This window comes from Parasteatoda tepidariorum, chromosome 12 (genome assembly GCF_982258835.1).
Source record: "Parasteatoda tepidariorum strain Cologne lab strain chromosome 12, Ptep-v5.0, whole genome shotgun sequence".
Classification (NCBI taxonomy): Eukaryota; Metazoa; Arthropoda; class Arachnida; order Araneae; family Theridiidae; genus Parasteatoda; species Parasteatoda tepidariorum.
The window spans coordinates 7,962,979-7,975,305 of record NC_141766.1 but is presented as its reverse complement, the minus strand read 5'-3'; the positions used below and the strand labels follow the sequence as shown (position 1 = coordinate 7,975,305).

Here is a 12,327-nt window from a genome sequence, read left to right as displayed (position 1 = left end):
TAATTACTTCATTTCCCTCTTGTTGTTACTAAATCAGTGGAGAGTTCTATTTCCTTAAAAAAAAAAAAAAAAGGGTGTGACTGAATTTTAAAAATTCAGCCTTGTCTTTGTCTTGCATTCGGAAAATGAAAAATCTTTTACGGTGCGAAATGTGATATTATTTAAAATTATTTTTTTTTTTTAAATTTTCTATTTACTTTATTTAATTTAACCTTTGAGTTGTACAATTTAATTTAGTTTTTTATAATTACTTCATTACCCTCTTGTTACTAAATCAGTGGAGAGTTCTATTTCCTTAAGAGAAAAAAAAAAAAAAAGGATGCGACTGAGCCTTGTCTTTGTCTTGCATTCGGAAAATAAAAAATCCTTTACGGTGCGGAATGTGATATTATTTAAAATTAATATTTTTTTAAATCTTCAATTTACTTTATTTAATTTAACCTTCGAGTTGTACAATTTAGATTAGTTCTTTATAATTACTTCATTTCCCTCTTCTTGTTACTAAATCAGTGGAGAGTTCTATTTCCTTTAAAAAAAAATTGTCTGTGTTAAAATGAAAAGCATGAAGTAATGGATTAAAAGTTGAGACAAAATTTACCCAACCCACTCCTATATAATAATAGGATTGCATGCTACAAGAGTCTGAGTCTGGTCAACCCCTTGAATTTAAGAGTTTATCACTGCCTCGGCATGATGCACGCATAAAAGATTATATTTCTCTTCCGTTAAAGTTTGCGTGTTAAGCTAGCCCCTTAATCTTTTGTGCCCTTTGTGTGTAACGGAAATTATACAAGTAGCTATTGTCGATTTCAAGGACAACCATGTCTTCTTTTGTGTTCTACTTATTTATTTTTTTAACTTGAGATTGCTAAGTAAAGTACTGAAAGCTATTAAATTTTGTTTCTTGAGATTTTCTCAAAATGACGTCATTTAACTGAACAAAATTTTTTGCGTTCGTTGAACGCTTATGAGATGTTTCTGGATTAACTTTAGGATATTAGGCTTAACTTAAGGCTTAAATAAAGCATAAAGAAATGAAAAGTTTAGCTATTATGAGTTTTTTTTTTTAATTTTAATGTTTTTACGATTTTGTTTTATGAATGTTGATGACTAGTCCATCCAAATAGTAGATTTGAGAAAGGACATTTACTTCCGTATTCTTATAAATATGAACCCAATTCAGAAGGCAAGGAAGTTCTTGAGTAAAATAGAAGACTTTTTTAAGTGACATGATTTATTCGGAAAGAAAAACCTCTTACGGTTAGCTTGACGTTTCACAGGCTTCAGCCCATGATCATTTTATTGCTGAAGATTATTTACACCAGCTATGTGATGGGTATTATACTAGAACTGTATTCGAATTAGCTAATGAGTGCTTTATTCTTATACCTATCCCGACTCAATTATTAAAATTGTTGTAAAATATTATAATTAACTTTCTTAATTTAAAGTGTCCGAATCTTTCCTCCAAATAGTGGCACACGAATCCCACATCACTTGAAATTGGTTAGAGAAAGAAGATTGAATTTTGCCTTTAAATTTGATTTAAAACAGAAATCAATTTCTTTTAATCTATCGAAATACGGAGGAAAATTGAAAAAAAAAGTATGAAATGGAGCAAGTTTTTTTTTCTTTTAGATAGGTATGTTGAAAATATATCAAACGAAAAAAAAATATTATGGTACAAAGATAAACCTACATTCTTCAATCGAAATTTCGAAGCAACTGACAAATACCATGATGATCGATTAACTTTAATGTAAAATATGCTTTTAATGCTAAAGACAGAAAGAAAACCTTCTTTTAAATAAAAAAAACGGGATTTACTTTTTAAATATTGAGGAATAAGTTGAGATAAAATAATAGAAATATTTTTTCTCATCTGTTAAATACTGCTAAAAAAGTTTACTCACTATTTCCTAACATAAGCATTTTAAATTCTTCTGTGTAAAAATATATACATTGTTAAATTAGAGATATATTACAATATCAAAAATCATTGCTTTTAAGGGACCACCTGTAAACGACGTCAATATCAATTGGTGTAACTAAAGATAAAGTAGCTATTTATCTAAATTACTGCTATTTCTTGATGTTTCTGAGATAATTAACTAATTGTTTCGTCGGTACTATAATTTGCTAATAGTTTTTATTTTAACAACCTACTTACAAAATTTCTTTTGATGTAAGCGAAATATTTTTTTTTTTTTAGCTGGGAAATATCATATCATTTTGTTCTAAGTATCTACTTCAAGCTAAAGAATATCCTGTTTTTCAACTTTTTCTTAAGTGTTGGTGTTTAAAACCAAGATGGCGTTAAAAATTATCTTAAGATTCTGTTTCCGTTCAAGACTTACCATATGAAAGATAAAAAGGAAAAAAAAGTACTTTATGATCGTACACATGTAGCAGATTAGATATGCATCAAATAAATACAATTAAAAAACGCTAGAAGGCGCTGCTGTTCTTTCAGAGGCGCTTTCGTTTAATTATTCTTCACTATAATCGCGTTCTATAAAGTTATTATTTAAACCAAGATCTTTTTTTCCCCTGCAATAAAAGGACTATGCCATCGCATGCTTGTTTAAGAAATAGATCAAATGCATAATAAGTTAAAGGATTATTTAAGATTTAGTAGACGTATAATTAAGCTAAGATTTAAGCATTCTAATTACAAGAAGTGATCTTTTTTCCCCAATGATGTTATTATCTGGTCTTATGAAATATTACTTATTTGGATGTTGAAAAAGAAAAAACTTATATCCGCGCTTAAATCTTATTTTTGTAGTCTGCTGATAATTTAATTGCAATGGATACGAAATGTTCTACATGATTTAGGAAACTTAAAAAATCTTTAAGAAAGTTATAGAAGTTTAATGTTCTTATTAAAATAATTATTATTAAACCATTGCTTCTATGGTTTGCTCAAAATTTTTATGTTTTCATTTGTATTATTTTTTTTAACTTTAATTCGAATAAAACTCTATTTATGGAAAAAGTTCTTAAATATACTTGTAAAAAGTCTTAACTAGTATTGATTTTTTTTTTTCATGAATAAATTTTTTTTTTTTTTAAATAAAAGAATTTTTGTCAAATTTCTAGATACTTTTCGAAACCGGTATTGATTCGTTTTTCAAAAAAAATGAAGATATATTTAAATTTTAATTGAAAAGATATATTTAAATTTTAATTCAAAATATATATTTAGATTTTAATTCAAAAGATATATTTAAATTTTAATTCAAAAGATATATTTAAATTTTAATTCAAAAACTTTGTTAAAGAGCTTGCCTGTTTAAACTATTGTTTAATCAAAGAAAATTTATTAGCTATTGTTTTTTTTTTATTTGAACCGATTTCTTAGGACCTGGTATTTGAAGCTAAAATTGGTTCTCGAAGTTTATTAACAAATGAAATGATATAATCGCAATTACAATCCACTTTTCGCATAATCACTTCATATTTTTCGTAGAATTAAACAACAATATGTTTAAGAAAAAAAATGCAAATTTCTCTTAAATTTTCTGCAAGATTTTTATGCTATTTGTGATTGGGAAATTTAAATTGATACCAATGCTATAATTTAGTTGCTTTAATATGTCTTTCCCATGAACGCAGATTAAAAATCGAAGTAGTTTTTGTTAACATGCAAAATAAAAAATAAAAAGATTTATAAAACATTAAACAATTTAAAAATAAAATAAAGTGCTAATTTTTTCCACAGAATTAAAAAATTGGTTTCCACTTATGTAAAACTATTAAAAGTAGAAAAATTTAATTTCAATTTTTTCTTCTTAAAAGAAAAAAAATTATCGTTGTGAACAAAATATACGGAGAATTCAAAATGAACACCAAAAAAATTACGCTTAAAGTGTCACATTACGTTAAAAACAAATTGATGCTAAACGCAATGCATCACTGGAAGATTTTGACACATTCGGGGTAGCTGTTTGTGTAAAAAAAATAATAATCAACAACATAATGCTTGGCGTAGAAGATGACATGGGAATTTGTAACGATAATAGCTGGACCAATAAAAATTACAAATGGGTATTGATTTTTTCCCTGACATTTTAAGGGTCATTGTAAGGTTTTGTCAAACTCTAAACAAAATCTTTTTCCCGGAATAAATTTAGCAAAGTCATGGTCACGTCGGCGATTTAAAAAGAGACTTTAAGAGGAAACCGGATGAATTTAATAACTATTTAGTTTATTAAGAGACGATGTCACGCGTTTGCATAATTTTGAAACCATTTATATCGGTTGCAGCAAGATGGTTTTGACAGCGAGTCATCTTCAGATTTCGTGCACTCTAAAGATAGGCACGATAGGATGTATTCTTCCGATCATGTGACCAAGAAGGCGCGTTTCCTCTGAGAAAACCCCCCAGTCGATTAATTGACGCAATCGGTCGAATGAGTATGAATGGTTTGTGTGCACGCAACTATATCTTTCTCTGTTATTCTTGAGGTTCTTGGGTTATTCAAATATTAACCAAACGATTTTATTTTATCGTTTGAAGATCAAATCTTATCACCTTGGAAATATTTTGATATCGAATTAGAACTGTTTTCATGCGGTTTTTATTTGTGATTTGGTTCGCAGGTAGTAATTTTGGTACTTAATTTTAGGTAATGACAAAAATATTTGCATGCGATCTTCAAAATTATTTATCTACTTATTATTTCTTATGGGATCGAAAGAATAAAAATACATCGTGATTGAAGGTCAAATATTATACAAAGCATTGTTTGTACTCGCAAGCGAGCCTCAACAGCGGTAATCCCCCCCCCCACACACACACTCATTACAAGTGGTTAAATAGGTTTTTTTTACTTTCATGTCTTAAGATATTATTTTTCTTCGAAATATTGCGCTTAAATTGTGAAAAAAGTTGAATAAATCTATAGTTATTAACAAATCTTAACCAAACGATTTTATTTTATCGTTTTGAGTACCAGACTTTTCTACTTAGAAAATATTTATATACCGAATTAAAAACCAGTTCCGTGTTAACTGTAATTTTACTATTCAATTTTAGGTTATCAATGAAATATAAACATCTCATTGCTTAATTATTCTTTTTTTCTTAGGGGAGGGGGAAATGGGAAGACTAACTCGTTGTAATTGAAGGAGAAATAAAATATTGTTTGCATTTTCAAACGAGCATCAATAACGACAGGTTTGAAACTTTATAAATCTCTTCCAATCAATTTTATTTCTTAGTTTTAAGAGGAATTTTGTCACTTAGAAAGTATTTGCAAATCCAATTTCAACCGTTTCCATTTGTGCTTTAGTGCGCCTGGGAGTAATATTACTGAATTTAGAATTAGAATGAAATATTTAAAAGCTATCTTTAGAATTGTTTACCTAGTTCGTCTTTCTAATCCCTAAAGAAGGGATAAAATGCATTATGTTTAAAGAATAAATATTATTCAAGCATTGATTGCGTTTCTAAATAAAAGAGCTTCGACCGCTACAGTACGCCCCCTGCCTATGAAAATGGTTTATGTAAATATATATATGTATTTTCCCTTTTAAATATTACACATTGTTTAAAAATTGCCAATGTTATTGTTGTCTTTTTTTGCCATTCTGCATTGTGTATGAACTTAAAAAGAATTTAAGTTTTATTAATTTCAAATCAATATACTATGTAAGATTTTGCGGAGTATACTTGGTGGTGTAAATAAAAACAATAATTGAAGAACTTTGAACTTCACGAGATGTATAAACAACCCGGTATTATTAAAAACATAAAAATAAATAGAATGAAATGGATGGCCCACGTGATTCGAATGAGTAATGTCAATTCAATTAAAAAGATATTGCTTTTTAGGAAGCGAAAGTGGAAAAGGCCGCGGTAGAGATAGGCTGACTCGGCGAGGTCTGATTTTCTTGCAATTAATCAAAAGAATTGGAGATCAAAGATAAATCGGAAGTCGTTATGGAGAAATCTTCAGGGGAAGGCATTGGCCCACATTGCGCTGTCTGGCCAACTATGATGATACTATATATGTACTAATTAAATGTTTGCTGGTTGAGCAAACTAGACCTGATTCAGTACTATGTTCTTTTTTTTTTTGCTTGGTTTATTTTTAATCTAGTCTTTATGTTTTACAGATTTTTCGATTTTTTTAAAAGAGAAACAAAACTTTTCAGGACTTTTTTTAAGAAATAATTACTTGTTCATATTTCATAGCATTGAATATCAATATACAAAAATGTTACTGAAAAATTGTGACTTCGTAAGTGGGTTAATGCAGAACTGTCCCAAAGCTCGAACAGCGAAAATTAATTTAATTTAATTTGCCAGACGACAAAACATTTCTATTAGTAAGAATGATCACCTGAAAAGCTTGAAAAATTATATCGAAAATTAATTACTTTTAATGCGAAATTTCAGTTCAAATGCTCCAAATATATGTAGATTTTTTTTCTCACAAACATGAGAAAATTATTTTTCAAGGAAATTGAGTATTTTTAAAACTAAGCGTAAAATATAGTGTCTTAAAATTTTAAAACTTATGGTGAATTTTAAATCAAATGTTCCAATATAACTAAATTTTTTTTTTTTTTTTTTTTTTTTGTGAATTGTTCTAAACTGCACCATTGTATAAATGTGACAAAGCTATACTTTCTATAAACTGTGGTAATTATTACTAAAAGAAATGGAGTAATTTTTAAACTCAAAGATTTAATGATTTTAAATTTAGTAATTTTAAAATTCAAGGAAGATTTTTAGTTCATATGCTCCAATATACCTACCTTAATTGTCGTTTTGCTCCTCTTTATTTGAAAATTACTATTTTACTATCCTAAATAACATATCAATGCGAAATTTAAAGTATTTTACAAAATCATGAAAAGTATCTCCCAAAAAAATGAAATAATTTCAATAATTAGCGATTTTAAAATTAAACATTTGAAAACTTATGGTAGATTTTAATTCAAATGTTCCAATATATCTAAATTCTCGTTTTTAAAATTTATTCTTAACTGCACAATGTGAAATTCAAATTTGCATTCAAATAACTAGAAATTATTCCTCAAGGAAATGTAGTAACTTCAAAATTTAGTGAGAAAATCGCCAACTTTCTTTTATGTTTACCCTTTTGACCTTGTGTTTTGGTGGGGGAAGCCTGGGAAAGTGTTCAACCCCTAATGAAGTGGCACCCCACCCTCTGCCAGCCCCCACATTCCTCATGTTGGGTTCCGCATCCCATTCAGCTACGTTTGGAGTTTAATACCTGCTATTCATCAGACATTATTTCGTGTGAGTTCTTTGCGAGTGTGTTTACACTTTTCCGTTGGATTACATTTAAATCTGTATGTATACATCATTTTTTTTTTTCTTTTTAGTTACTGAGTTTCTTTGCTATGTAAATATCTTAGTGTAAATGGAGTATATAGCTTTAAAAGTCATAAGCAAATAGCTTTTAAAGTATAAAATTTTGATATATGTTTTTGTTTATTTTCTTTTTATATTATATAACTTTTAAATAACTGCCATAATTTTTAAATTAATCGCCATAATCCGATTACTTATTATTCATTGCTATTGGAACAATATTCAGTTAGAAAACGTGCACCAAAATTAAATAACCTACATTGGTTACATCGGGTATATAGTTGTTTCCTTTTAGATATTTTATATGTATCTACTTTTAAACAGGGTGAGTAGCGTTTCTAAAAAGTGCTTTAAAGGTGTATATTTTCGATTTTCGTTCTTTAGAAGCAATTGAAGGTACTTTTTTAATGGGTGTTTTTAAAAAGTGCATAATTTTCCATTTTCCAAAATGAGATTTTTACTTTATCATGTCGATATTCGCCACGAATTATGCAAAAAGACACTTTTCGTTGTTCTATTCAACGTTTTCACAATTAATTCAACTCCAATCTATTTCGGCGTACCGTCGGTCGGTAGCGTATGAAAACACCATTCGTTCTACATGATTCAAAGTTTCATGATTTTTGAGATTTGTCAAAAACTATGCCAAAAGTTAAAATGCTCAAAAATATTTTTGAGTGCCTGAAAAGAGCTTAAAAGGTGCTTATTTTTTGTCGAAAAATTTGGCTACGCGCCTAGTTAAAGGAATTTTTTTTTCCAAGTTTATTCTGATTATTTTTATGGGATGAATCAGATTTTGTTATGACTGGCAGCCATGAAAAATATTTTGGTGGAAAAAAAATCTAGCACTTTTTTATTGATGCCATGGTATTGTGGTTTCTTCGAGTTTTTGCCCTGAAGGCAGTTATTCTCTAGATAAGAAGATAATAATATTGATGAGTTCTTTAAATTCGAGATTGTGTAAAAAAAAGTTATGTTGTGGGTTGTAGACTCGATGTAATAGATAGGAATTTTAACATTACATGGCTAATGCCCATTATTTTTGCAAAATTTATTTAATTTATACAATATGTGGTCTATTATGTGGTTTACTAGCAACCATCTATAGCCTGTTTCACATTAAAAGTCGATTAATTTTGTCCATGCCATATTTTTCATGGACAAACCGCAGTCTTTGGTCTGTGATGGATTGCTCGATCAGTAATTGTTGTGGACTGTCGTAATTGATACTAACAATAATATATTTTAATTACTGAATTTAGTGACTTAAAAAGGATCATTTTCAGCTCATAAATCTGGATTTTATTTTTGCTTGGTGATCGCTTCTCTGAGCTTCGCGTGTAATTATGCATAAAGAGAAAATATAAAGTGTTATGACTTCGGGTTGCTTTAAATCAATTTTGACTTTGCCATATTGATGAATTTCTTTCTTTTTTGGACTGATCACAAATATTAATCGATTACTCCATCAATTATTGTTGCCGAGAACGGTTATAATTTATATTATTATTATTATTTAATTAGACATTTAGTTTATTTGCTGGGATTTAATTTCACTTGGGTGGATATTTAGAGTTGTAGTTTAGGAACTAGGGCTTAGTATTCATCTAGGAATTTTAAATATGGGGTTGTTTACCGAAGTATGTGCTTAGTTTTTGTACAATAAACTATTTTAAACTGTTACTACATTAATGCAAGGGTCTTTAAATCTCACCACCAAAATAATCTTAGTTAGTACCCAATACTTCAGAAAAATTTAAACTAGTTTTTCTTCGTAAAAAATTAAAAGATTATTTTAAACATAATATACGATCATATTCTTAAAATCCGTAATTTAATTCGATTTCAGTGATTAAATAATTTAAAATTGTTACTTTTATTAATGAATTATTAATTAATCTTACTACTTAGAAGAAAAGTTCGATAAGCAAAATATTCCTTTTACCCGGATCCTGTTTGTTGAACTATGTTAATTTACCAAAATTTATCCGGTAGAATTTCCTGCAATTTTTCATAATGTTATTTGTATTAAATTATTTCATTTTTATTAAAATTAATCCTCAGATAGACTTTTTTAACGCCTTTTAAGTAATTAACTCTTAAAATGCACTTTATTAATTATCAATTTGAGCTGGACAGTAAAATCAGTTCAAAATGTTTGGAAAAGAAAGGATATGCAAATTACGAAGAAAGCAAACGTATAATTTAACATTTGAAATTTCAATTAAAATCAATCGAAAACTAATTTAAATTGCTTCTGGTATTTTTTTCAAGCCACTGCTCATTGCAGCAACAATTCGATTAAAGACTTCTTTTTACCTCTATTTACAAATGGCCATACATTAAAATTTTTCTTTTTCTCATTTCTTTTCATCACTAACAAGAAGAAAGTCTTCACCACCGCAATCGCGCAAATATTAATTCGCAAAAAGAGACGAAAAAAGAAAGAATTGCCCTCGGCGAAAAATTTAAATATTTCAGAAATATCCAAGGCACGACCGTTGGTTCTGTTTTTTTCCCCCTCCCAAAAACGACATGACGTTAAGCCTGAAAAAAAAGAGAAAAATAAAAAAACAGGAAAAAGAGACCTAGTAACTGACTTTCCTGATGAATATTGGATTCGTAGTCTTCTTTTTTTACCGTTAAATCAGTACTTGCTATTTTTCCACTTCCGAATCTGCGACTTAAAACTTTTAGTAAAATTAACTCTCAGATAAACCTTTTTAACCCCGAAAATTCTCTTTCAAATAATTTAACCCTTAAAATGTAAATTAAAAAGAGAGCAAGCAAATAATTTAGCGTGTGAAATATCATTCAAAATCAATTAGAAAACTAATTTAAATTGTTTCTGGTATCCCACTGCATTCATTGCATCAGCCTATCGATTTAAGACTTCTTTTTACCTTTATTTACATCCAGCCATACATTAATTTTTTTTCTTTTTCTCATTACTAACAAGGAGAAAGTCTTCACCACCGCAATCGCACAAATATTAATTCGCAAAAAGAGACGAAAAAAGAAAGAATTGCCCTCGGCGAAAAATTTAAATATTTCAGAAATATCCGTGGCACAACCGTTGGTTCTGTTTTTTTCTCTCCCCAAAACAAAATAACGTTGAGTCTGAAAAAAATTAAATAAAAAATAGGAAAAGGGACCTAGTAACTGACTTTCCTGATGAATATTGATTCGTAGTCTTCTTTTTTTACCGTTAAATCAGTACTTGGTATTTTTCTTCTTCGGAATCTGCGTCCTCAATTGGAGAATGTTTTAGATTCTAGGAGAATGAATATATATTGATAAACTTCAACTTAGATGAAAATGAAGTGCCTTTTTACGGCTTTAACGAGTTATCTTTTCTGGCTTTAAGGGTTGTTTGCGGAACTGCTAGAGGCGTATAAATTAGAAATGAAATAATAATTTGAGCCAATAGATTTATTAAAGCAAGTTTTATGGGTACTATTCTGATTGCCAAATTTATGTTTTAATAATAATAAATATGAAACAAATTTTTAGATTATTTTTTTTAAATAGAAACTCAGCTTAGTTCCTTTGTTTTCTGTGTTGGGTTCAAAATTGCAAGCCTACGAAGTTGAACGCTGGTAGTCGTAACCTCAAAAATTGGGTTGGTTGTTCAACGAAGGTTGGAAAATTAAATACATTTGTATTATTTCCATTAATGGTATCATTAGTTCCATGAATCATGAAATTTTTGATTTAATTATTTTCAAAATTGATTTCACAGTATTGTTTGTCATTTGACAAATAACTAAACATAGGCAAATATATTTAACAGAACAGCTATATTTAACAGAAAACTTCATGTCGTTCATTAATGTGAAAGAAACAAATTAAAGACTACTTTTAAACAGATTTCTTAAAACACTAGTGAATTTTTCATAATTTTTTCTTCATTGATTGTTTAAATATTCAAAAATAAAGTTTTTATTTAAATCTTATTCTCTTAAAATAATCTTAACAAATGTAGTGAACTTCGTGTCTCGGGCGTTTCCTTTGCTTAAAAAAATTAAATTTGTCGCAAAAGTATCTCTTATTCACAATGACAACTATGCATCAAACATTTTGTCACCAATATTAGTCTTTATCTATTATAGAAGTATGGTTTCGTTTTAAACATTCCGACCTATCTCTCGGGGGGGGGGGGGATTGAATGTGCACGATTTTGTGTCACGAATTCTATGGTGTGGTTCTATTCTGTCCCTTTAATTAGGTTAAACTTATGGCTTGAATTATGTTAATACTTATATCCCTGATTAGGTTAATACTTATATCTCTAATTATGCAAATGCGTATCTGACATAGTTAATCTCAAATTACGTTGGTACATCATATCTCTAACTGGGAAGTACTTATTATATCTCTAATTACAATACTTATATCTCTAGTTAAGTAAGTGCTTCAAAATTTAGTTACGAAAATATTTAAGAATAAAATATTTTTTAATGATTTTTGATTTTCTTTGTCTTATGCCGTTGTATATAACTTAGAGTGGTCGTGAATATGGTGATTAAATTATAGAACAACACTAATGACAAAATAATAATTTGATATGTATGTGTAAAAAAACTTACTAAAGATTTTTATTTTTTTGAAAAATACTAAAGTATTAGAAAAGTTCGATATGTTAGACACTACGAGGGAAATATTTCCTCAATTTTAACGAAATTCATTTCCTCGAAGAACTGAAGATAGTTATTTCGTCATTTTGATGAAATTTTTGCTCGGGGCTTATACAACAAAACGGTTTTGTCCAAAATAAAGAAAGTTTTGAGAATTCATTTTTATAGTGTACTGTTATAATTATGAATTCTAAATTTACGAATTGCTTATTAATTAGTAATTATCTTACTGATGTTGAGTACTAAAAACGAGAAAGATTCATTGCTTTGTTAACTTCACAAAAATATTGAATTTAACTTATAAAACTGAAAAATTCTTTGGGTGTATATGTATTGTGT

General features: G+C 28.4%; 1 protein-coding gene across 8 annotated transcripts in view; it reads left to right on the top strand.

Moving 5' to 3' along the window:
• LOC107443783 (plexin-A2) overlaps positions 1 to 12,327 on the top strand; it is a 285,630-nt gene that overhangs the window by 91,301 nt on the left and 182,002 nt on the right. Inside the window, exon 1 of one of the 8 annotated variants that reach the window (XM_016057778.5) lies at positions 7,208 to 7,329. The exons of the other annotated variants lie outside the window; for them this stretch is intronic. The gene's annotated coding sequence lies outside the window, so the exon portion shown is untranslated. Of the gene's footprint in view, positions 1 to 7,207; positions 7,330 to 12,327 lie in introns of those variants that run through there. 8 annotated transcript variants of the gene reach the window in all.